The 25517-nt window shown below is 32.3% G+C and overlaps 1 protein-coding gene across 2 annotated transcripts in view; it reads right to left on the bottom strand.

Annotated features, from left to right (window-relative positions):
- The window catches only part of LOC145284512 (uncharacterized), a 113617-nt gene that overhangs the window by 70241 nt on the left and 17859 nt on the right, over positions 1–25517 (bottom strand). The window contains exon 2 of one of the 2 annotated variants that reach the window (XM_080133397.1): positions 8571–8678. The gene's annotated coding sequence lies outside the window, so the exon portion shown is untranslated. Of the gene's footprint in view, positions 1–6302; positions 6541–8570; positions 8679–25517 lie in introns of those variants that run through there. The other variant, XM_080133398.1, reaches the window with a different exon arrangement.

The raw sequence follows: 25517 nt of genomic DNA on the forward strand, positions 1-25517 counted from the left end.
GCAGAGTTAGTCAGACACAGGGCCAATTTTCCATGTGAGCAAAATCCATCATCCCATATATTATCTGCTCCTTTTTTTTATTTATAAAATTTAATTGGTGTTGCCCAGGATTTATTATAATAATTATACCATACCAAGTGTGCTTAATTGCCTGTGAAACAGATGTTCTTTATGATTTATTTAATATCTTAAATTAAAAATGGTCAATTTTTACGACGTGAACCAGCATTGTTTAACCCTTAAAAAAAAATTAAGACCAACTATTTTGGGGCCTAATAAGTTTAAGCAGTCTTTATAAATAATATGAAAGAAGAAATTTTGAAAAAAAAAAGAAAATATTTTAGCGTGGGGGATCACTTTTCTATATAAATTTGACATAAAATGAGAACCCACTTTTTGGCCACAAAGCATTCAACGAGACATGTCATCTCTAGCATTTTTTCGAGTTTGGCGATCGGGGAGGGGGGCAAAACATGACAAATACAATTTTTTTTTTGTTTTTTTTGGTGGTGGTGGAGAGGGGCGGGAATTACATTTGAAACATAAAATAATGATAAATTTAATTAATTTTTATGAGACCATTCTGTACTTTCATCTAACAATTTTATAAACAAACAAATCCCAAAATATGATAAATTCAATTTTTTGGGGGGAGGGGATAGGATTACATTACAAATATAAAATGACGAAAAATTTCATTTAATTGTTTTTGGAATTAATTTTTGATAGATTTTTTTTTTTTTTTTTGCGATCGCACAGGCATTTGCTGCTATTTTTATTGAAACAAAAGTTGTAATGATTTATTTTTAATTATTGTTTTTGTTGGAGAGGGGGGGGGGAGTTTTCTTTCCAGTGGTCAATATCCGGAGAATAGTTTCTTCTCTTTGTAGCCTTTTGCTAAAATATCTTCCTTTTTTTTTTGGGGGGGGAGCGATTACATTTACTTTTTTCATCTGTTCTTTTATTTTTGTTGTGGGAATATCCATGTTGCCCATGATGAAAATGATTAGTATACAGGTGTGTTTCAAACAGAACTTCATGTCGACTCAGGCAACGCCGAGTACCCATGTTAGTATATATATATTTTTTTTTTTTAAGATAAAAGTGATAAGATGCATAATCTCCAAATAAGATCACCCTGACAATGAGTTGAATATATCACAACTTTTAATTGATAAAAATAACACAGTAAGATTAGGAGACACTTGAAGTTAACTGGTTTATCTGATTACAATTCAGACACTAAGACAAAAACAACTTATGATAAAGTGTGATTGATTTGTGCCCAAATATATTTATGAAGACCACAACCAAGAGGAATGAAGAGAGCACAATAGAGCTCTTGCAACAAGACACTACCTAAATCTATGGCATCTGCACACAGAGCCAGTCGATCCAGGATAGGCTTGAACAGTCACAATAGATGCTGCAATTCGCCAATGGATTAATCTGAGGTGCAGAACTTTATTGTCTCCTCACACAGACAGATGACTACAAAAAGATATATATTTCTCCATCTCTCTCATATATATATATATAATCCATAAATACACCTCCACAAGTGTATTTTTACGTTTGCAAACATATGCCCATATTACCTTGGTTTTGCAATAATCTGAAAAGAAAAATACCAACTCTTTTGCTAAATAATTAGAGATTTTAAAAGAATCGGAATCAGTATTTGTATCGGACTAAGAAATTTAAAACAGAATTGATGATTGTATCGGATGCCAACAAAATTATATATATATATTAAATTAATTTATGCAAACAAACGGCTACATACGTGCATACATGTTTCTGTAATTTCCCGTTTCAGAGAAATTACGTCATCAGGCCAAGGATATCGCTTGAAAAATACGCTCACGATACAAAACTTTTATATCAAATATTCATTTCAGAATGACTACCAGAATTATGAGGAGGGGGGGGTTAGGTTTAGGAGATTATATTTAACGAGGAAATACATGGTAATAATGGCCACTTTATATATCTACATGAGAGTAATAATTTTTAAAAGTTAAGACTTTTGTTGTCAAAAAATATAATGAGTACATATAATATCGCGTGGAAATTTATAGAAAACTTCCATCCATGTATACATATATTTCCCTGTCTCTCTCTTATATATATATATTTCAATATCTTTATTTTAGGGGTTGGGGTACAGAATTTTATAATAGCTAAATAAAGACCAACTTTTAACATAATGAATTTCAAAAAATAAAAGTGAGGGTATAATTACAATTAAAACATTTTTAATATAATATATAAATTATTATTTTTTGTACTTTTTTAATCGTAATTATACATCGATTTTGCTCTGTCGAGCGAGATGCAAAACCGGTCAGTTGGTTATTTCACTTTTTATTTTTTAATTTCATTATATTAAAATTTGGTCTGTATTTAGCTATTATATATGTTTACAAGGGAGTCACCACTTATCAAGGCTTGAAGGCCATTCGAGGATAACTGTTAATGAATATAAGGTAACAATTGTTAATAGTATAAGTTTGGTACAATTTGATTATTTAAGGAGACGGTTCAACAATAACTTATTTACATTAGACTTGAAGACTACTGTTGTGGTTGCAAGGTTGAACAATAATTAGTAAGGAAATACAATGAAGACGCAAACAACAAGATAACGCAATAATAAGTGTATTAAAGAAAAGGTATATTTACAATATGTACAAATGACGGTGTCGAGTCAGAGAGTCTTGGTGGGAGGACATGTACGCTCTTCGGCGTCACTTCCGGTGGCATTTGAGTAAGACACACCAAGGCCAACCTAGGCTTGCCATTTATAGTGTTATGTTATTCGCATATGCAAATAAGTGGTTGCCACCACAACAACTACCATGCTGCAGTTGGCTGTGAAGCAGGTCAATGGAACAGTGTTCCACAGGCGGGTAGTTCTAGGAAAAAAAGCTGTGTTCGTACAATCGTGCCTCTCTCAAGGATGCACTTTGAAAAAAAAAAATGGAGATAGACAAACACATACACATACAGATATAGATATAGCAAGTTTTATATATAAAATCAAAATATAATAAAGAAAAATGAAAATGAATGGATATTAACTTAAAATGGTCAATAAATATGGATTTTTTCACATATAATAATTTAAATAAAATAAACGTAATAGAAAAGAAAATCTGCACTTGTCGAATAAATAAATAAATAAATAAATAAATACACTTCATGATAAACACACATCCAATAGATAAAATTGCCGAAAAAAACCTTTAATGTGGGCCACTTTCAAAGCAGGAAGTCGTTTCTCTGGATAAATATGTGCTTGTATTGACAATTTCAATATTTTTACTCGATTCCGATAAACTTACCAATTCTGTTTCAGATTACTGATTCCAATGCAAATATCGATTCCGATTTTTTTTAAATCTCTTATTTAGCTTTAGAGTTTTTTTTTTTTTTTTTTTTTTCTTTCTTTTAGAGTACCATAAAAACCCACGGAATATGTGCTTATATTTTCGTAAATGTAAAAATACACTTGGGGAGTGATTTTAGTTTTACTGGGTGTGTAATATCAATAAATATTTAGCATTTTATCATTAGCAATGAAAAATTAAAGTTTTAAACCGACGCAAAGAAAAAAAAAAAAATTAAAAGAATTGTTTTGGCTATTGGAAAATATGCTTAATATTTTCGATTCCGATATCTCAAAAAGTTCTTTTTGTTCTGGATTTTGGTTAATCGTTTGAACACTAATTAGGTACGGGCAATTAATGGCTGCTTCGGTAGGGGGATATGGTTTTTAACGCCAGTTAATTATAATAATCTTTTAAATTTTCGAGTACTTTTTTATTATATTTGAAAGATTATAGTTTAAAGTCAATTTCTCAAAGAAAAAAAGTGTATGAAATAAAAAAATACATGGAATATTTTTATCTCAAATCTGAAAAACCCTAGATTTCACGTAAAAATTCATTATGACAAAAATCGCGTTTACATTTTTCTGGCAAGAAAAATATAAGTTTTCTGGAATTATTTTCAAGTTAAGTATTAAATTAAAGTCTCAAGATAATGAATTAATACAATAAATGTACTTAACTTTTGAAAAAAAAAAAAGTAATAATTATCCAAAAATGTATCACTGGTAGGAATGAGACCTGTCCATCGCATCAAAAAAACTCTGGCGGCAAGAATTCAAATATGTATGGAAGGACAAATTAGACATAATTTATGTCTTTATTTAACATTATTCAGGCATACCGAGCGACTTCTTTTTTTTTTTTTTTTTTTTTTTTTTTTGAGTCGATGACCCTCCTTCCTTCATTTAAAAATGCATAAAAGTTAATTAAATTCATCAATTATACTACTGACAATTTATTCTTTGAAAAAAAAAAAGTTAGCACCATTATTTATTAATATTAATACAGAATTACAATTGGTTAAGAAAACAATTTATAATCATTGAAAAAATTACACACTAAAAAAATACAGACTTACGTTAAAATTTATCATAATGTTTACGTTAAATTTAAAGTTGATAAACACAAACAGGCAAGTAGTTGAAAAGAGGAGGAGGGTGGGCAAAACAGACTGGTTTTCTTTTCAACTCTGTGCATCTGTACTTACCGACATGGAACGTTCGTATAATTTTTGCCATTTTTTAATTAAATTATTTTTCTATGTTCCTGTTTTTCAATTTAATTTTTTTATTTTTACTTCATTTTCAAGATTATATGAACATTATTTTATGTTGATAATTATACGTTCTTGCGTGCAATGGAAATATTAGAATCTTACATGTAAAGATTACGTTAAAAATGTAAGCGTAAAAAAAGTAGAAATAATTTTTGCAATTATCATTTTTTTGTGTGAAAATATTAAATAAACAATGCTTAATTCAATGATAATACTGGTAGTTCGAGAAATTAATTATTCTTCGAGTTATATCGAATTCATTAATACGGACTCCAGGGGCTTTTTTCGTATTGTTCCTGTAAAAATTATTTCATTTTTATTTTATTGTTACAAATTACGATGCTTTATTTACATATAAAAAGCAAAAATAAATTCTTGCGTTTTTTATTTACTACTGAAAACCATAACTTTAGTAAAGGTATTTTTTGTTTAAACAAAACAATACCTTTTCACTAAGATTTAAATAAAAAATAATTAGTTCATTATATTCTGCCATAATTATTTGATAAATACGGAAAATTTCATTAAAATTGGTTAATTTCCTGATGTTTGGTGAATTTTTAAGTAAAGGGAGGGGTCAAAATGTTTATACATTTTGAGCGTCGGCATTCATTTTGCACGTACCTAACACTAATATATAAACACACACATTTTTTTTTTTAATCTTTCTGTAAAACAAGGCCCGATGTTTATTGAGGGCGAGCAATCAAACTGAATATTATAGTTAAAATATAAAAAAAAAAGAAAAAAAGATACATAGATACGATGTCCATTTAAAATTTTAAAGGATTATATTAGATCGCCTCCACCATTTAATTTCTTGTAAGCTGCCAAATAAAAAAGATTATAAGCTATTTATCCTATTACAAATTATTAATTTTAGTTTGAACACAATATGGGTATTATTCTGCAAGAAGAAACTTAGCAACTATATCTGTACATAAAATGTTATTATTATGATTATCCAAACTACTGTTCTAGTCATGGACCCGTGGCATAGTGGATAAAGTACTTGGTAAAATTCTGGAGGTTGAAGGTTCAATTCTCATGTAGGCAATATGTTACATAGCACAGACGCGTGTATGCAAATGCATGCGAAATAACGTCACCTTTAAATAAAAAAAGACATGAAGAACGTTTGAGATCACGTTAGAGATGCAGAGAACGTTCGAGATCACGTGGGTGACGTAACGGCTGATGCAATGGGGAAATAAATGTCGTTGTTACAAAGAAAAAACGAGTTGAAGTTCTTTTTCATTATTTGTCTGGTTTACGACTGAAAACTACAACGTGTTGATTCCCGAACAACGTTATAAAAACTCTGAAATTACTTAGGACTTCTAACCAGTCGTGGCTGTTGGAACGAGAACAAGTACTACCCTCATGGATTAAATAAAGGATTCTTAAGTTCAACTGAAAGCTTCCTGAATTCAATAAGATACACCTGAAGAAGGTCACAGATTACATTGCTCGAAACGTTATGAATAACACTCAAGATGAGAACAGTAGTCCGAATAGTTCAAATAATAATGGATCATCAAGCCTCATCTAAAAAAAAAATCAGAAATATGGATAAAATGGTCAACGTAAATCATTGTAAAGAGGGGGGGGGAGAAAAAAAACGGGCTCACCGTTATACGCGTAATCCAACTCATCGTCTGTGTTTTAAATAAAGTGTTTAAAATCCACAGTCCAGATTGACATAAATAAAGTATTTTGTCAGACAAAATGTCTTGAGCTAATGCTTGAACAATAGTGACAATGGCAGGCAAGAATAAAACCAAATAAACGTGGACACGAACTATGAAAATAAATAAATAAATAAAAAGCTGTTCTTAAGCCGACTTGAAATGAATTATCTCGACGCAAACTCTATCTAGACAACAACAATACACTGTAATAGGCCTTTTGAACTAAATATCTCATTTGAAATAGATACAACAATTTAACACTTAATATCTACCGACACATTTCGCAGCATTCTCTCTCTCTCTCTCTCTCTCTCTCTCTCTCTCTCTCTCTCTCTCTCTCTCTCTCTCTCTCTTATCTGACGAAGTCGACCTGTCTACACATATAAGCATATATGTACAACAAAAGAGACTAAAACTCCGCCTTTCAAAAAGTCAGAAGGAGGCAGACATGTAAGCAAACCAACTGGCAGATATAAGGGAACTTGAAGATGGATAAAAAAATATTTTCTGTTTTCATTTTTGTCCAATCTGGAATACCCTTCTTTTCGAGGGAAGTTGGATTTTCCCTACATTAAAAAAAATTGACCTCGTGGGGAGGCTAGTAAATACGGACCCATGTATATTTTTATATTCTCTACTTTTGTGAACCTGCGTTTGCATGTGTTCACCGCACAGACCGTGATCATCTATTTGTTTTCATATACAACAGAAGAGACTAAGACTCTGTCATACTATTGGCGTTCCCCCTCCCCACAAGTGTCGGGACGTGGAAGAAAAAAAGAAAAGTAAGTATGACAAAACAAAATGAAAAAGGAAATGGTTTTATCGGCAAAACAATAGATAGAAAGTTGTTCACAAAGGTACACAAAAGGAAGCTGTGATGGGATTGTTAATCAAGGTGTGGTAAACAAAACACCGGACATAAAATATAGATATATTTAGAGTTAGTTTATGGACAGTTTCAGGTGTGGCCGTGAATTTTGCGACACTTTTTTACAACAATTGCGAAAGTTTGTGACGGTTGATGACAATTGCGAGTTGGAGACAGTTAAATGCAGCTTGGACAAGATCAAGAGATCTTCAGGGAATCGACATGAGGAAATAAATTGATCTACTGACATAGTCTCGAGAACACACATAAATGTGGCAATCAGTATTCAGAAGATCGATGGTGTCACACACACGCACACACTGATATTTAAAGAATGTATTGGAGTTTGTGTTTTTTGTTTTATTTTATTTTTTATACGTGTGAACTCACACATGCTCCTTCAACAGCTGCCAATGTGAGAAATGACAACACAGGAGAAGAGACAAAAGAGAAAAAAACCACAGAGACAACGTTGGAGTCAGTGATGTTGTCAAGCAAGAGCCACATAGGTATCACAACTGTACCTTTCAAAAGGCCAGAAAAGAAGCAAGCATTCAGGCATATCCAAGGGAGCTTACAAATAGGGAGAAAAAATGTTTTTAAGGAAGATATCATAGTTTGCTTGATGCATAGTGCGTAGTGTGTAAGGAGTTGTGTTTGAAAGTCATGACAATACAGTTTGGTAGAAAAACACTATTGTTGAATATGAGACACAGTAAAATGATGATATTGAAAGATTTCAATAATTTTTGATTAATAATTATTTATTTACCAACGTAATGTGTTGAAACAGGATGGTATTGGTATTGTTATGTACTTTGAATTTTCGAGGTGGACTTTATCTTCAGGCAAAAAAAACATGTACAACTAGTACATGTATAGACAGGGTAAACCAAACAAAAGGACAATATTGGCAGATTTCAATAATTTTCGAGTATTATTTACCAACATCATGTGTCACATCATGATGGCATCAGTAGTGTTATGTTCTTTGAATTTTCAAGGTGAATTCTCATCTTCAGAAAAAAAAAAATCGTACAACTATTTGGTTGAGAGTGTGTTTTTGCTAGGAATTTAAAAAAAATTTTGTCCCAATCCAGAGAACTCATTTTGAAGGAAGCTGGATTTTTCCCACATTAAAAATTGACCTTGCATCTTGTGGGGAGTGTGACGTGCCTGCAACAGGTAATGCCAAGTGACATGCAAAACAATGTCACCATAAGACAAGATAGTCTCATCATGTATGCAAAAAGGGAATTAAAACATGCCATCGGTGTTAGCCAATCAACAACCCTTATTTGTTTGATTGATCTATAAAAAAAACACTGTAAACTTACTTTGATTGAATAAGTGATGTATATAACTTCACTGGATAGTGTTGTGTTCTTGTATCCATCTCATGGTTGTGCCCAAACACAGTTTGTAAATAGTCCCTCCTTTAAAACCTAAAAAAAAAAAAAAAAAATCTTGAATGGCTGAATCAAATCACATGACAAGCATAGTTTATAAATAGTTCCTCCTCTAAACAAAAAAAAATTAAATTAAGAAAATATTATATAGATCACTGGAAAAGGAACACAAAGAGAACTAAGAAAAGTTAGACATAGAGGTTAGATTAAATACTAAGTCTTCATTGTCCGAATCAAACCACGTGACATACGAAAGGAGATTTGAAATAAGGAAGTTAGTGAGAGACAAAGCTCAAAAGCAGCTACACTGCTCTCTCCTAAAGTTAAACCTTTCCTCACCATGATAAGGGTGAAGACAACAGGGCTCTATTAAAAATCTCAGAGACATCAATATCTGGATCTGTTGTCCTCTGATCTTCTCTTTATCAGCAAGCAAGTATGTGCCTAGTGCATAACCACAAATCCATGGAGTGAGTATAAAGATGTTGCTTCTGTCCATGCGTAATCGCCATTCCTTTATGTGTTCCGGTCGAAAACTTCCCTGACGATGTATTTTCTTCTTTTCTTTCTTTATTCAATTTTCACCCCAAACAAGGCACAGTGCCACTTTGAAGCAGGGGGCTACTATTAGGGACTTAATTAGCGGGGTCATTATGAAGGGAGATGAGTAGAAAGATGTTTGTTAACATTACACTTGAACTTCTGCATATCATTGCAGTTGGGAAAGCAGAATCCCGGAAGGGAGTTCCAAAGACCCACAGTTCTGGGGAAGAAACTATTGGAGTAAAAGGCTTTCTTGCACCTAGGGATCTCTACTGTAAAGGGATGAGACTTAGTAGCTTGTCGGGTTTGTCGGGAGGTAGTTACGTCGGGGAGGTACAAGTGTTTGCAGTTCGTCAGAGCATTCACCATTAAAGTATTTGTAGAACAGGCAGAGGGATGCAACATCTCGTCGATGGGACAGAGGCTGAAGCCTAGATGACAGTTCAGGACCTATCAGGTTGGCGACTCTCTTTTGAACCCTGTCCAGGAGCGAGAGACAAGCAGCAGATGCACCAGCCCAGATGTGACAACAGTACTCCATACATGGGCGAATGGTTGCCTTATAGAGGTATAGGATACTGTCCTTGTTGTTTTAGGTATTGGGAGTAAAAAGTTGCAGTCTTGCATGTATAACGAAGAAGACTTTATGCAGACCAGAAAATTCTGAGACACAATCATTGTGGGCTCTGTGCAGACGTTCAATTCACTCAATAACAACAGAGCAGCTACACAGCTGTTCTGCTATTCTACATGTAAGGCCGCATGGAGAAAAAAGAAATATTAAAATCTTGCATGAGATTGAAGTCATTCATTAGTTCAATCTGGTTCTTTTGTTTTATTGGACATCAACACTTTTCGGTTCATTTAAAGCAGCCTTGGAGAAACATTCAGATGTGGATGTAAATAGCTTCTACCCGGTTTATTTATTTATTTATTTTTTTACATGGCTAGTTATACTTTGTCTGTTTTTCTGCCAAATATGGAGAGTAGAGAGAACCTTGGGGTTACTTTCAGCAACCTCGTAATTTTCGCTTCCCTTATTTTGTCCTTTATTCCTCACATTCCATTAGCTAAAGTTTACCCTTGAAGTAGTATTTGTTTAGCTCCTTACATCAAATGGCTTCATGCCTTGTTTGGAGCGATTTCTACAGAAATATTTTTAATAATAATTTGATTTGAAATTCAGTAATTTTAGTATAAGTTTTTAATGCCTTCAAATATCAATATAGATTGATAGCCTGCAAATAACTGATTCTACTTAAGTCATACAGAACTGACAGATACTACCAACCTGGGTCAGAATGGACCTCGGAGTAATGAACATACAAAGGGCTTGATATCCTTTAAGATAAAGCTCTATAAAAAATAAATAATTACAATGTGTTTATCTACAACAGTTTCTAGATTCAATCATCAGAAGTGTATTCTTATCCCATGTGTCTGTGAGGTTGAATGTGTGAGATAAAACTGGTCTCTTAATTACACTGCACAACAATTTTTTTTACTTTTTGAATGTTCTCTCGATTGCTACAACTGATTTAGGGTAATGTTTTCAACCCACATAGGTCGTCTTCAGGTACTGTGGCATAGTAAATGTTCATTGGTGAATGGACGGATCAGAAGATGCACCTATAAACATTAGAGTATGCCAAACTCGATCCCAAATAATGGGATCAGCTTTAGGCCCATTGTTTGCCAAATTCTATATGTCTAATCTAATCTTTTAAACGATGACCACCTAGTCTATATAATTCTTTTAACTGGAGTGCAAAGTGTATGTAGATATATATATATATATATATATATATATATCAACTAGCAACCCTTTACAAAAATAAGTTGACAAGTTGTTTATACAAAACTTTGTTTATTTCACAACATGACGCTGCACATGAGAGAGAGAGAGAGAGAGCGAGAGAGAGAGAGAGAAAGAAAGAAAGAAAGAAAGAAGTTGGTGTGGAAGTGACTTGGTGACGACAAATGACAACTCGGTCTGCTCTCTCTCATTCTCATTTGTTCTGATCTCCTTGCCCTGGTTTGGCATTTGTTTATATTGACAATTTCTTAGTCAGGAATTCTTTTGCTATTTCTAACCAAGACCAAAATATTCTGATCACCGATTGTGCAATATCTGGGTCAAGAATATTGTTTTACAATGTTTGCCCATTCTCCCTGCATTTTAACTCTGCTTGGAATGTCTCTTTGTTTTAGAATTTCGTCAGGAATCCACTGCATATATGGGCAACCAGTGATAATTCTAGCGTTGCCAAGCTCAATATGCAGCACTAGAAATTAACATATTTAATATTTCCTAAACTTCCTTATATGTTAGATATGCATTTTTTAACTAAAAATTTAGATACACTAATATTAATTAAAAAATGAACTTTAAAATAATTCTGTACTAAACTTCAAATATGAACTAAATAAGAATAAAAACATTCCGTTTGTTTCTTCGATGTAGAAATTCTAGCTGACACAAATATATTTATCACCTACTTCTATAAAAACCCGCCAGTAATGATTCTAGCCTCCTTCATTTCAAAAGTGAGTATCCTCACAAATACAAAATAGCAGTAATAAAAAAAAACTGATTTACTGAGTCAAACTGAATTCCTCTAACAATAAAATATTTTATGCAGCATTGGCTGATATAAAACAGACAATTAATAATAACTTCCCTCATCACATTATCGGCCATCAAATAAAACTTTTGTTCACTGCCATTACTAAAAACACGAATGATAACAACAACAAGGATAATAACATTGATTTATTCTATTGCAACCAAATTCACTCCAACTATAAAACAGATAAAAAGATAAAGAAAAATATCATTCACAAATATATTTCTCCCATCAATAAAAACTATAAACTATGATTTATTATTTTCTATAAAAAAGTAAAACCACTAACCTACTAATAAAAAATAACCCCATATCCAGAAAACACTTACTTAAAATAAGTAATGTTATATATGAGCTTAAATGCCTATTATGCAAATATGCCTCCAAAGAAAGCAAATATATTGGCGTCACTCTCCTCCTTTTGTCACATGCTGCAAGCTATCATGTATGAAAATGTTTTGACTCTTCATATATAAACTGTGTCAATCGCTTTACTGCAGATTAGTAAAATATCAATGTTTCACTAAATATACGTCACACAAAAATGAAAATTGTATCATCAAATGACTGTTTCAAGGTTAGTTATTTCCCAAACTTTTATTCAAATCCATCCATGCTATATTCACGAAGTTACATTTTATTTATTATCAAGTAATTTATACTCTCCATTGTTTTATTGCCGGTCTTTTAAAATGCCAAAAAAGGGATGATTAATCGTTATTGAAAAGGAAAGGATTGTTGCTGGACTTGCAGAAGGATTGTTCAAAGATTTAGCTATGGAGCTGGAAATGGATCCAAGAACTTTGGCTTCATTCGTGAACAACTCCAACACCAAATCCCGAAAGGATAAGGGCACCAGGAGAAACCTTTCACATCGTGATACTCAGAAAATTTGTAGGGAAGTCAACAAAAACCCAAACAGCACCAGTGCTTCCATTTTTGCAGGAGCTGGAATCACTCCCAGACCCAGACAGGCCCGATGTAATGTGTTGAATGAAATGGCAAGGAACATCAAAACTATTAAGGCCTCCATTGAACAAACAACATAGGGAAAAACGAAAGGCTTGGGCACAGAATTACATGAAAATAGATTTCCAATGTGTCCTATTTACAGATGAGACCTGTGCTACTCTTGAAGGTCCGGATAGATAGGCCCAAGTTTGGAACTCGAATGGAAGTCCAACCCCTTACAGAATTTATCGCCAATTAGGAGATGGAGTCATGTTTTGGGCGGAAATCATTAGGGAGAAGTTGGTTGGACCATTCTGAGTTCCAGAGGGTGTAAAACTTACCAGCAATGCGTACATGGCCTTTTTGGATAAACATTTGTCAACATGACTAGATGACCTACCATTGTCATATAGCTTTCAGATGATTTTTATGCAAGATAACGAACCATCCCATTCTGCTAGAGTGACTGCAGACGTCCTTGAATCTATGGGCTTCTTTGAATAAATTCTCATGACCTAAATATCCCTGGTCAATATTAAAAAGAGGAGTTTATAGTTGATATTACTAGAGCCATAACTCTTTTTTCAGATCAAACAATTAACTTACCCCAGGGAATAAAAGATTGTTTTAAGTTATTTAAAAAATGGTGGATATGTCGATAAATAATTAATTTATTTGAGGCTTAGCACCTAGGATGTGCTTTTTCTCATTGCTTGACAGAAAAATATAATAAAAAATAAAGTTTGCATGATAAAACATTGTATTTTTGCCCTAAAACAACATTTTAAGAGATATGCAAAAAAGCGATGGACAGTGGAAATTCCACTATAAAGAATAAAATGTCATAACTTTGTGAATGTCGCATGCATTTGAATAAAAATTTTGGGAAATAACTAACCTTAAAGCAGTTGTAATATTCATATTTTACTATTTTGCAATAAAGCGAGTGATGCAGTTTATATATGTACTAGCAAGCAGCCTGGCATTACCCGGTCATAAGATATGCTTAAATATGAAAGTATAATTCATGCAGATTACATGTTTATTATTGGAGAGACAATTCTCTATCGATTATTATATTGAATCTAATATATAGTAGTGAGATCAAAACTATATATATATATATATATATATATATATATATATATATATATATATATATATATAAGTCTCCTCTTAAAGAATTGATTTTATTCTCTTCCTTTAACTCCCCCATTTAGCCAAATTAAATATTGAATACTCATATCTTTGGTTCTATGAGACGAAACTACATGAAAGCTTGCAGGCTTTTTGAAGATTATAATACTATTCTATGGTTAAAATTTTATGACAATTAATAAAAAAAAAAAAAAACTATATTTTCAAACCAATAAAATATGCCCAAATTTGCCTACATTTGTATATATATAGTGTCCTGGCAAACCAGCTTTAGTTTTGCTGCTTTGGGATGAATTTTGTTTAGGGTTTATTTTATTATTATTTTTTTTATTTTACTTAGTTGTTTTCCCCGTGGCCTTCCCAGGCCACTAATAAACAAAATGAGTTAAAACATTTGCATGCATGCTAGTTTACAGCATATGATGATTGCAACGTCTTGTCAGACGAGTGCCACTCCCTCAGAACTTTTAAAATCCATGAGCCCAAATGTCTGAGGGAGTATCTATACGAATATGATGTTACAGAGTCTTAGCTTTGTACGACAGCTAAGTCTCTCTCTCGGTTCAAAATGTTGAGATCCAGCAACAAGCAAGAGCAAGATAGCCAGCAACAAATTAACAAATTAGTTTACAGCATATATATCAGTATATACATACATTATATATATATATATATATATATATATATATATATATATATATATATTTAAAAAAGACAAAAGGAAAAACAATTAAATACAGAGAGAAATCATCAAAATGAGAGTTTGAGGATTTCTTTGTGTTTTTAATTTTTTTTTTTTTGTCACTTTTTCATATATCATGTCTCCACGACATTTCATGATCTATAGTGCATTTCATCTTCACACATATGCACAAATAATAATTATTATTTCATGTATCCACATGAAATGTTATAAGGAGATATAATCTTTTATGTATTATTTTAGTCTGACAATTCCTTACAGGGATGAAACACGGAAGCCTCTGTGTAGCTTAATTGCCATAAATATATTTTTATAACTTTATATATATATATATATATATATATATATATATATATATATATATATATATATATATATATATATATTAAATATATATATATGAAATTAGATATGTGTATATGTTCATATATTTCTATGTAAAATATTCACTCCTAAGTTAATCAACCGATCTTTATGAATTTTCGAACACAACTACTAGGTGTAAGGGTGGGCAATGTGGGTTACATTTAGTTTCATTTATGGAAATAGGGGTTAAGAAAGGTTGGCTTTTAATGTGGGAAAATTTCAGCTCCCTCCAAAAACGGGGCACGCTGAATTGTGAGAAAAATAAAATTTATCTCAATCTAGAAGGATTTCTCCTCCATTTGCCGAGGACAGAAAATATAAAATGTAACTTAAGAACAAGTATTACACTTTGCTGCCAGCTAAAAGTCTAAGAACTGTTTTGATATTAACATAGACGAGTGAATACACTGAAACTTTTGCATTTTTTCATATTGATACACATATAAATAAATTTCTGCATAGGTTAATTCTTGTAAAAATTAGAAATATTCCCTCATTTTCTTTTCAAAATTCTATGACAAAAAATATTACTTGTGGTAATATTTTTGTGAGAAAAATATTGAAAATAAAAATGGCAAACTTTGAAGCGGATGTATTTTCTATTGTAATATTAGCAGTTTTGAACAATTTGTATTCGATTAATATCTTTACAAAGGAATCATTCGTACACACCTTAACGAGTAATCCTCGATTTCAGTCACCATTCTAATAAGTACTTAAAAATAATATTAATTTTTGTTTTGAATAGTTACCAAAATAATAAAAATCTCAACAACTAAATAAATGAATATGGCAAGTACGTTTTTTTTTTGTTGTTTTTTTTGCTTTTTTTTTTGTCGATTTTTTAGATGTGTCTATGCATGTTCAGGTGGGGGTGGGGAGCAAATTATAGGTCGTAAATCAATCGGTCAGTCATGCTTCAATTTGAGATATATTTTCTACAGCCAGTGAAGTATGAGTTTTAAATAGCATTTTCGTTGGTCTGTCAAGCTTTAGTTTTAAATAGCATTTTCGGTGGTTTGTCATGCTTTGGTTTTAAATAGCATTTTCCTTAGTCTGTTATACTAATATCTAAAATAGAATTTTCTTCATTCAAACCCATAAATTAAACAGATACATCTTCTTGGAGATACTGTCCATAAACGCTTATAGATGAAATAGTATTTTTATTAATCAGTTAAACTTAAATTATTTTGTTGGTCTGTCACAGTTCATTTTGAAATAGCAATTTTGTTGTCCTATCACATTTCATTTTGAAAAAGCAATTTTGTGGGTCTGTCACATTTCATTTTAAAATAGCAATCCTGTTGGTCTGTCACATTTCATTTTGAAAAAGCAATCCTGTTGGTTTGTCACATTTCATTTTGAAATAGCAATCCTGTTGGTCTGTCACATCCCATTTTGAAATAACAATTTTGTTGGTTTGTCACATTTCATTTTGAAATAGCAATTTTTTTAGTCTGTCATATTTCATTTTGAAAAAGCAATTTTGTGGGTCTGTCACATTTCATTTTGAAATAGCAATCCTGTTGGTCTGTCACAGTTCATTTTGAAATAGCAATTTCGTCAGTCTGTCACACCTCATTTTGAAAAAAAAAAGGATTTTATTGATAATCACACTGTCTGAATAGATGCATTGTAAACTTATCTGTTTCTTTTTCTCTAAATCCTCCTCTTATCAGCGATATGTTTAGAATTCAATGCTAAATTCTTTTACACAGAAAGCATCGTTGGCAACCTACTCACCAATTGTAAAGAAACGGAATAGCTGACATGTGTACGACTGTCTGCATTCATCAGAGAAAAAAAATGGGGTGTCTCACAAAAAGACGCTGTGTACGTGCAAACTACTTCTGGTTTTACTTACGAATAAATGTAATACACTGCAAAGAGAGGATGATAAACGGAAAATGTATCTCATTTTTCCAGATTCTTCTCATTTAAGTAATAATTCATTGTCTATCAAGAGTGATAGGTCTCTTGTGGCGTCTCTACTATTAAATTCTACTAGCTATACCTATCTGACGTTACCCAGAATGTGGTGAAGTAATTTTAGTTTTTAATTTAATTTTTTTTGTACTTTTTAAAACATAAGGTAGACAACTCCCATTATCTTCAATTTAAAGTGAGTTATCGCCATTAATGAGTTGTTATTTTTTAGTTATCATTTAAAGCCGTTTCATATCTGCAATTTTCTCATTCAAATTAAGTAATCAAAAATAATAGATTGTGTCTAAGTGTATTATTATTATTATTATTATTATTATTATTATTATACAACTAATAACATGGTACAACAATAACAAATGAAAATTCACAAGTCAGAAGCAAAAAAGCCAATCTCCATTATTTTCTTATGACATACCTACTATGTTTCTTTAATTCTACTCGCTGTCCATGCCCGGCATTACCTGGGACGCAGTTAAATTATTTTAGTTTTTATTCTTTGCACATTTTAAAACTTAAAGGTAGACAACTATTATACTCTTTTCCCATTCACATTCCGGGTTTGAAGTGGCCTTAAACAAACATTTAGATTAATTTTTTAGGTGACTTGTTACATGTTTTGACACTTGTCCACTACTAGGACAGAATCACTTTTTTTGGTTTTCAGTTGGGACATGGGGAGAATGCATAGCAGGGGCAGACAACAAATGCGATTTAAGAATTCCCTATGTTTGTGTTATTATAAGTTTCTTATATTTATTTTCCAGAAATGTGTTACAAAACCTTTATTAACAAAGAAAAAAAAAATGCATTAATAAAAAATAAAAAACAAAACAAAATGCATCAATAAAAAAACGAACGCACATTTATTTTCGATTCAGTCTTTTTTTTTTTTTTTAAATTTTTTTTACTTAGGAGTCACCACTTATTAAGGCCCAAGGGTCACTCGAGGATAAAAGTTAATGAATGTAAGGTGTTAGTGTAGTAATCGTTAATAGTGTAAATTAAATAGAAGTTGATTATTTACGGGGTGGTCTCAACAAGAACTTGTTTACATTGGATTTGAAGGATACTATATTGTATTCAACTCGGAAGCAGGCCAGCAGAACAGGGTTCAACAAGCGAGCAGTTCTGGAAAAGCAGCTTTGTTCATGAAATCTGTATTTAGATTTAGGCTCAAATAGAGAGTGGGGGAAATCGTATATAGTAGTTGAAGCTAATCAAGTGTTTTTTGTGAAAGTTTGGCAAGGAGGGACCATAGATTGGAGTTCAGTCGAGCACTTGTCCTGAAATTGCATTTGTTGTGTGCATCTACTATGCACTCTCCCCATGTCCCAACTGAAAATTAAAAAGTGATTCCATCCTAGTAATGCACAAGTGTCACTTTTTTTCTGATAAATTTGATTTTAATTTAAGTTGATATATTCTTCAATTTAAAATGGCTTATCCCCTTTGCTGATTTTTATTTTTAAATGATTATCTAAAGATATTTCATATCAGCAGTCGTTTAGGCCAGACTAAGTAATTAAAATAAATAAACTGTAACTAAATATGCTTTTATATTGTCAATAACACAGTATAATAATAATAACAAATTAAAATTGGCTAATCAGAAGCCAAGTTCGATTTGTCAGCTTAAATGCTAAGTCTGACAAGATAATTTTATAAGCTAGATAAAAAAATCTCCTTTTTTTACATCTTAAAATAAGTAAAATAAATCAACTTGAAATTATCAAGGTACGTCTGTCAAAAAACAAATGAGTTCTTTGAAATAAAAAATATACAAGATAATTATCAGTTGTCATGTTTGGTCCTTTAAATCACAAATCAGATGAAAAATAGCTCAACAAGACACAAACTTTCAACAGAGCAAGATTCTTTAAAAGATATTGAATACAGAACCTTAAGTTCTGAACGACAGAACGATTATCAAGTTTCTTTCATTTACTAGCTGAAGTATCTATTCCAATATTGGTTCATGAAAAGGAAGCACATTTGGAATCTTTGATAAGTGCAAGAGAACGAATCCCACATATTTAAAGTGGTTAAGAACATACTGATGTGGTAAGAAGTGTATGAAAATAAACATAACACAATTGAGAAATTTTTCACCTTGTAGAGAACTTGGTTTCAATTCCTCATCTTGTAGAGAACTTGGTTTCAATTTTCATCTTGTAGAGGTTTTGGTTTCAATTCCTCATCTTGTAGAGGTCTTGGTTTCAATTCCTCATCTTGTAGAGGACTTGGTTTCAATTCCTCATCTTGTAGAGGTCTTGGTTTCAATTCCTCATCTTGTAGAGGTTTTGGTTTCAATTCCTCATCTTGTAGAGGTTTTGGTTTCAATTCCTCATCTTGTAGAGGTCTTGGTTTCAATTTCTCATCTTGTAGAGGTCTTGGTTTCAATTCCTCATCTTGTAGAGGACTTGGTTTCAATTTTCATCTTGTAGAGGTCTTGGTTTCAATTCCTCATCTTGTAGAGGACTTGGTTTCAATTCCTCATCTTGTAGAGGTTTTGATTTCAATTCCTCATCTTGTAGAGGTTTTGGTTTCAATTCCTCATCTTGTAGAGGTCTTGGTTTCAATTCCTCATCTTGTAGAGGTCTTGGTTTCAATTCCTCATCTTGTAGAGGACTTGGTTTCAATTTTCATCTTGTAGAGGTTTTGGTTTCAATTCCTCATCTTGTAGAGGTCTTGGTTTCAATTCCTCATCTTGTAGAGGACTTGGTTTCAATTTTCATCTTGTAGAGGTTTTGGTTTCAATTCCCCATCTTGTAGAGGTTTTGGTTTCAATTCCTCATCTTGTAGAGGTCTTGGTTTCAATTCCTCATCTTGTAGAGGTCTTGGTTTCAATTCCTCATCTTGTAGAGGACTTGGTTTCAATTCCTCATCTTGTAGAGGTCTTGGTTTCAATTCCTCATCTTGTAGAGGACTTGGTTTCAATTTTCATCTTGTAGAGGTCTTGGTTTCAATTCCTCATCTTGTAGAGGTTTTGGTTTCAATTCCTCATCTTGTAGAGGACTTGGTTTCAATTCCTCATCTTGTAGAGGTCTTGGTTTCAATTCCTCATCTTGTAGAGGTTTTGGTTTCAATTCCTCATCTTGTAGAGGTTTTGGTTTCAATTTTCATCTTGTAGAGGTCTTGGTTTCAATTCCTCATCTTGTAGAGGACTTGGTTTCAATTTTCATCTTGTAGAGGTTTTGGTTTCAATTCCTCATCTTGTAGAGGACTTGGTTTCAATTTTCATCTTGTAGAGGTCTTGGTTTCAATTCCTCATCTTGTAGAGGTTTTGGTTTCAATTTTCATCTTGTAGAGGTTTTGGTTTCAATTCCTCATCTTGTAGAGGTTTTGGTTTCAATTCATCATCTTGTAGAGGACTTGGTTTCAATTCATCATCTTGTAGAGGACTTGGTTTCAATTCATCATCTTGTAGAGGTCTTGGTTTCAATTCCTCATCTTGTAGAGGTTTTGGTTTCAATTCCTCATCTTGTAGAGGTTTTGGTTTCAATTTTCATCTTGTAGAGGTCTTGGTTTCAATTCCTCATCTTGTAGAGGACTTGGTTTCAATTTTCATCTTGTAGAGGTTTTGGTTTCAATTCCTCATCTTGTAGAGGACTTGGTTTCAATTTTCATCTTGTAGAGGTCTTGGTTTCAATTCCTCATCTTGTAGAGGTTTTGGTTTCAATTTTCATCTTGTAGAGGTTTTGGTTTCAATTCCTCATCTTGTAGAGGTTTTGGTTTCAATTCATCATCTTGTAGAGGACTTGGTTTCAATTCATCATCTTGTAGAGGACTTGGTTTCAATTCATCATCTTGTAGAGGTCTTGGTTTCAATTCCTCATCTTGTAGAGGTTTTGGTTTCAATTCCTCATCTTGTAGAGGTTTTGGTTTCAATTTTCATCTTGTAGAGGTCTTGGTTTCAATTCCTCATCTTGTAGAGGACTTGGTTTCAATTTTCATCTTGTAGAGGTTTTGGTTTCAATTCCTCATCTTGTAGAGGACTTGGTTTCAATTTTCATCTTGTAGAGGTCTTGGTTTCAATTCCTCATCTTGTAGAGGACTTGGTTTCAATTTTCATCTTGTAGAGGTTTTGGTTTCAATTCCTCATCTTGTAGAGGTTTTGGTTTCAATTCATCATCTTGTAGAGGACTTGGTTTCAATTCATCATCTTGTAGAGGACTTGGTTTCAATTCCTCATCTTGTAGAGGACTTGGTTTCAATTCCTCATCTTGTAGAGGACTTGGTTTTAATTCCTCATCTTGTAGAAGTCTTGGTTTCAATTTTCATCTTGTAGAGGTCTTGGTTTCAATTTCTCATCTTGTAGAGATCCTGGATTCAAATTTTCACCTTGTAGAGGTCTGGGTGCCAATTTTTCACCTTGTAGAGATCTGAGTGCCAATTTTTCACCTTGTAGGGGCCTTGGTTTCAATTTTTCATCTTATAGAGGTTTTGGCTTTAATTATTTTTAATTTTATAGAAATCTTTACTTAATCTCTTTCATTTTGTAAAGGTTTTTAGAATTAATATAATTTCCTGTCTGTTATTTATTTTTTTTAATCTCATTTAAATCGAATATAAAAATTCTGTGACGGTAGGTGGGGGGATATTTTTTAAAGGAACTCCTTCCAAATTTTTCCCCCTCAAAATAAGGCACAACGATCAAACATTATGCTACAACAAAACTGCTAAACTATAATTTTCATACCAAACATTATGGACATAGAAGAAAGGCTTGCGCGAGCCTTTTCTAGTCTCACACAAACACGCGTTCACATTTCAAGCTATATTACTTGTCATATACATACGCGCCCACCTCCACACACGTACATATATTCACGTTCGCGTACATACACTCACATTCACGTGTATATACACACACGCTAGCGTGCGCACACCTACGCACACAAGGACGACGTCACTTCCTTTCAAAGGAAATACACACATACGCAAAAGACCAACAGAAACAAGTATAAAAGAAAGAGCAATAAGCGACTTCTTCCTTTTTTCGGCCCAGCTTTCGAGCTGGTCGGTCTACGGACCGACCGCGGCCTCACACCACTTGCTACTATGTGGGGCAAAAAGCTAACCGACCATACGTACACATTCACACTCTTTCTCTCTCTATCTACTACTGGTCCCGGACATGAACATATGTTATATCTAAAACATTCATTCTTTCAGCAGTAAATAAACAACACGTTTATCTTATCCATCAATTGAGTCTTTGTTTCCTTCAATTCCATTCGTTTCATTATTTTCTTGTAGCGAGTTAGGGTATTATTATATCCTGGTCTGCAACAGACTTTAAGTTTGAGTAGATTTATCAAAATTGGAACAAGAATTCTAACCATAAGGTTTAGTAGCATATATATCTGAATCTTTATAAGTTGTTATAGCGATAAAAGGGGGGAATAATCCTAAATAAAGAAAGTAAGAGTTATCGCCCTTTAAAGATCCTTACGAAAAGACTAAGGGTTCTGGGGAGAGAAAAGCAACATGGTGGACATTGCCGGACATTAAATAGCGTCTGTAATTAATTTAATGTTCCTGCCACGAATAAATTGTGTTTAAAAATACAATGAGCTGGTTTACTTGTTATTAGAATACCCAATGATCCTGACATCCCATTTCTCTGAACCCAACAGGAGCAATAAAAGTTGTAGAAATTTGTTCTGTTTGGTGAATTAATTTTATTAATCATCTGGTCTGGTTGTTTTGTTAGATGGCATATCAACCCTTTTCAGGTTGCTTAATACAGAATGCAGTTATTTTGTTAAAAACATTTACAAAGCTTCAAGTTGTTTATATCTTCAAATATTTATTCATTGTGTTTGGTTTGGTTGTTTAATTTTATGGAATATCAACCCTTTTCAGGTTACTTAATGCAGAGAGTCATTTTGCTAAAAGTTTGTACGCTTCGAGTTCTTTATATCTTCAAATATTTATTCACGGTTTGGTCGTTTTGGAGAGGAACATTGTTTTTGACTTTGCAGAACATGATTGAGTTTTGCAAAGGGGAAAGAAAAAAAAATATTTGTTTGGTGCATTTTAGCTCAAGAAGCCGGTATCTTCAGTCAGCCTGATCTAGTAGTACCAATTTAAGCATCCGGGTCTTCGCACTAGTAATAGTTATGCTGGGAGGAGGATGTGTATTGTTGCAGTTGTGAAAATAAGGGAACGTAGGGAATTCCTACAATTCTGTGGAGTATGTGACTACTTACTGCTTTTTTTTTTTTTATTACTTTCACAAAGCTTGGCAAACTTGTCATCCACTGACTGTTTCTTTTTCAAACAATAACATAAATAAGATAATTTGACTTCGTTTCGCCATTGTTTTTTTTTGGTGGGGGGAGGGGGAGGTTAAAATTAAAGAAAGGTCATGCTGGCACAGTGTAAAACTACTTACCATTCGTCTATTAGTACTCACTGGTTAAAACATACAAACACACCCAACCTACAAATTTTTTTAGATAAAAAAAAAAATAAAATAAAATAAAAAACTGGTGCTTGTTTAGTCGACAAATCGATTTTTAAAAAAATATGTGGTTTTAAGCAAAAACAATAGTACCTACTCAATCGTCATGTCGAAAATAGTAACGTATCCAAAAATGACAGACATTCATAGAGTAGAACAACTGCTATTATATTTTTAGTAAAAAAAAAAAAAATCTTTTGCTATAAGGCTAAAACTGTATGTCAGCCATTAAACTGGCGAAAATGAAGATAAGTATGTTCCCTGTATTTGCAATCTTCAAAGTGTTTACATCTAAGGAAAATGAAAATTCCTCACGATTTTCCGTAAAAATTACTTTCAACTATAAATAATTTTCTACTTGATGTATTTTTGTAATTCCTGGGTATATTGCTATTTTCGACATGACAATTAAGTATGTAATATTTTTTTTTACTTAAAACCATATATTTAAAAAAAAATCGATCTGTCGATTCTATCTTAACAAGCACCAAAAATCTTTCAATTACTAAACAGTAAAGAGTAAATCCATATCCCATCGACATTGCAACTTGTTTTTGTGCTTATTTAATTAAAAAAAATGCTTGATTAAAAAAAAAAAAAACAGCACTTGTACAGTTTAATTAAGACATTAAAAAATGAAAATATCGAAAAAAAAAAAGTTATATTGTACGCATCCGTTTTGGACTGAAGATCTCTGGAAAAAAATTTCACTTAATTTGATTGAATATTTTTTTATTTTTACAGCAGAAAAACACGTTTTTATGACAGCGCATTGAAGATAGACATCTTGGAATTTTTTTAACACGCTACGGGGAGATAACTCAATGTAAAGCGCCGGCACTCCCTCCCCAACTTTAATACTAGATTTTCTTCCTAAAAAATCGAACCTTTTGCTCGGTATCATAACAAATTGTTTTTTCGCTGTAAAGAAAAAAAAAAACTACTTGATGAAATTAAGTGAAATTTTTTTTCGGAGAACTTCATTCCATAACGTATGCCTACAATTTAAAATTTTTTCAATATTTTCATTTTTTTAATGTCTTGATTAAACTGTACGAGTACCAAAAAAACAACAAAAAATATAGAAAAATCTTTATGATGCCCGTACTCGTCACAGAACAAAGATGTCATATTCCAAAAAAATAATTAAAACTTTAATTGATAAAAATCGTAAGATTTGATTTTTCTTAATTGAGAAAAAAAAATATCTTATTAATTTATATATTGATAAGATAGTTTTTTTTCTCAATTAGGAAAAATCAAATCTTGCGATTTTTAGCAATTAAAAAGTTTTAATTATTTCGAATGCAAACAAAATCTCTGTATTGATTTTGTTACCCTTGAGTTTTGACAAAATTTAAAACATGGCGCCCAGCAGCTCTCTCATTCAGCTCATCAGAAAATTTGATTTTCTTAAAAAAAATTAAAAAAAAAACAAACTATATGAACAATTTACATAATTTTTGGAAAATGACATCTTCGTTCCGTGACGAGTGCATACATCATAAAGATTTTTCTTTAAATGCAAATTCCATAGACAATGCTTCTTTCCTATAACTGCCCACCTATGGGAAACTTGTAATCTATTTTTGTTTCATTTTACTTTAGTCGAACTTCTCAAAAATCAAGGGGGCCCCCTTCCTTGGACTAATACTTGATCTCTACATAAGATACATATATATTCGAATATTCCATTAAAGTTTGTTTTTTTTAATCTTAAACACCGAGTTAATAAAGAAGTTGAGAACAATTGTAAAATGTTATAGCATATTTTTTCTTTTTCTTATTGGATTCCAGAGCAAGAACTTATCTAGTCTGGTGGAGTATCCAGCTTTTTGCTTTCTTGTTTATTTGTATGTTGGATAAGAACATAAACATTTCGTGCTTTACTGTCCCTTTGATTATTTTGCGATTTCAATTTGGAAAATTTCACTAGTATTGAATCCAATAAAGCCATCATGTGAAAGAATATCTTTCAAATGGTGCATTAAATGTTTAAAAAAAGAAAGAGCCAGTGAACTTTTTTCATCAAGAAAATATTTTGCATAAAATTAACTGAAGCCTACAGAACAACAGGAAGGTGGTGGTGCCTCAGTGGTTAACGACAC

The sequence above is a fragment of the Euprymna scolopes genome, chromosome 9 (assembly GCF_053919585.1).
Source record: "Euprymna scolopes isolate OS-2025 chromosome 9, ASM5391958v1, whole genome shotgun sequence".
In the NCBI taxonomy this organism is placed as follows: Eukaryota; Metazoa; Mollusca; class Cephalopoda; order Sepiida; family Sepiolidae; genus Euprymna; species Euprymna scolopes.